At 43.5% G+C, this 2,500-nt stretch overlaps 1 protein-coding gene across 1 annotated transcript in view; it reads left to right on the plus strand.

The window, feature by feature from the left end:
• LOC147469714 (uncharacterized) overlaps window positions 1–2,500 on the plus strand; it is a 37,628-nt gene that overhangs the window by 6,041 nt on the left and 29,087 nt on the right. The window lies entirely within an intron of this gene.

The raw sequence follows: 2,500 nt of genomic DNA on the forward strand, positions 1-2,500 counted from the left end.
GGAGGTGGGGTGGGGGGGGAGGGGGGGAAGGGAACTTTGATTGAAATAGAGAAGGGAACTTTGATTGAAATAGAGAAGGGAACTTTGATTGAAATAGAGAAGGGAACTTTGATTGAAATAGAGAAGGGAACTCTAATTGAAATAGAGAAGGAAACTTTGATTGAAATAGAGAAGGGAACTCTAATTGAAATAGAGAAGGGAACTTTGATTGAAATAGAGAAGGGAACTCTAATTGTAATAGAGAAAATAGGAAAACTAAAGACCATCTTCGACAACAAGCTTTTCCAGAAACTCGCATCCCTCAGTAGGACCAGCTGGCTGCTTGGAAGAAGCTCCCCCACAAGACACGAATTGCATCGAGACAAGCACACCCATGACTCGCAAAGGGAAGGTCAAATATCAGACACCTCGACACCCTCAATAAAACGAAGAAAACCATCGAAGAAAGGACGTAAGGCCACCCAATTAACCGAGACACTCTTCAACACCAGAGAGACGTGGCTGACTTGAGGAAGATGTCCCGAAATTCCTCGCCCAGAACCATAGCAACACGAAATAAGTGAAACTCTCAGGAAGACGAGCAGCGAGAACCACAAGAGGAGTGGACCGAGAGCACTCAGCACTCAGCACTCAGCACTCAGCACTCAGCACTCAGCACTGGCGGAAGCTCGTCGTTGCGTGGCACGTTGCAAGCGAGAGTTTCTCTGCAGATACGCATACTTGTGGAATGTATTGATTCGTATTATTACGTATAGCATGAGAATAATCAAATGTGATATCCTATAGATTGAAAAAAAAAATGTATGAACATCATATCCCTTTAAATCGTCATATATAGATAGGTAAGTGTTTGTGTGTGTGTGTGTCTGTGTATATATATAGATATAAATTTATAGATATATAATATATATATATATAAATTATATATATAAAGTCTATATTTATAATATATATAGATACATATATGATGTAATATATATATATATATATATATATATATATATAGATAGATAGATAGATAGATAGATAGATAGAGAGAGAGAGAGAGAGAGAGAGAGAGAGAGAGAATGAAAGAGAGAGAGAGAGTGAGCGAGCGAGTTGGAAGGAGAGGGGGAGAATAAGAGAGAGAAAGAGAGGACACGAAAGTGTGCGTATTCGTAAATATGTGTTAATGAGTATATGGACAAGTGAAACATTAGTAAGCTTGTGTTCGTCCTTATGTATAGTAAATGTGTATATGAGTATGAAAGAATAATAATAGAACAGAAGGAAATAAAAGCATAGACGATAATACCACAATTCGCGACGCGAAATTAAATACTCGCGATTTAACACCATCATTTCTCGGACTTTTTAACAAGGAGGGGGGAGGGGGAGGAGGGGGAGGAGGGTGTATAAGTTTGAGAAAAATTGAAAGGAAGAAACTGTGGAATGTTAGGAGAGGTACGGGGATGGGAGGTGATATTCAGGTCAAGATGGGAAACTAGAGGGAGAAGGAAGGGGTAAGGTTGGGATGAGGGAGGGGCTACTACATATAATGTGTGATCTGGAAGTACATCACACACTTGGGAGGGAAAGAGGGAGAATAAATATTATGGAGGGAGGAAAGGAGAAGAGAGTAAGGAGAGAATAAGGGAGGGAGGAATAACTGTGAGAAGACATTAAAAGATGGAGGGAGTGGTTGAGAAAGGAGGTGGGAAGAGAGAAAGTAGGGAGAGAGTAATATAAATGGAGGTGTATCAAGGTAGAGGCATTGTAAAGAAATGTGAGTGGAGAATGTTAAGGAGAGTAAAGTAAGGGAAGGGGGGATGAAGAAGGAAGGGAGGGAGTGAGAAGGAGAAGGAGGGAGGGAAATGAAGGGGTCAAAATGAGGAATGGCAGAGTATGGTGAGGTGAGGTGGGGGTGGGGGTGGGGGTGGGGGAGGGGAGGAGTAGAGATAGGGCTGTTAATTCATTATCGGATCAGTGTCCCGCAGCGGGGAATGTTGCAGAAGAGTATGTCCTCTTGATATACGATAAGAATAATGTCGCTTTAAAGTTGGAGAATTTAAATGTTGAAAAAAAGAAATCACAGGGTCAAAATATTGCTAGAGAAGAGAGAGTTTTATAAATACCATAAAACACATAGGATTCTTTTCTCTTCTCTCCTATTCCCGCATCTCCTGTTCCTGCCGTCCCTACCCTCTATCCCCCCCTCTCCCCCTCCCCCCGTCTCCCCGATGTTATCTCGCCACTCTCTCTCTCCTCCCCCTCTCTTCCTATCTCCCTTTCCCTCTACCTCTCTCCTCTCCTCCTATCTGTCACCCCCCATTCACCCACTACCCCCTCCCTCTTTATTGCTATCTATTACTCTCCCCTCTTCCTCTCACCATCTCCTCCCTCCCTACCTTTTCCCCATATTTCTCCTCCCACCCCCTCCCCCTCCCTCTCCTCCCCCTAACTTCCTACCCCTTCCTCTTCCCCCCCTACCCCCCACCCCCTACCCCTCACAATGCCCCTC

This window comes from Penaeus japonicus, unplaced genomic scaffold, assembly GCF_977035675.1.
Source record: "Penaeus japonicus unplaced genomic scaffold, GWHDUDI00000001_assembly GWHDUDI00000020, whole genome shotgun sequence".
NCBI classification, from domain to species: domain Eukaryota; kingdom Metazoa; phylum Arthropoda; class Malacostraca; order Decapoda; family Penaeidae; genus Penaeus; species Penaeus japonicus.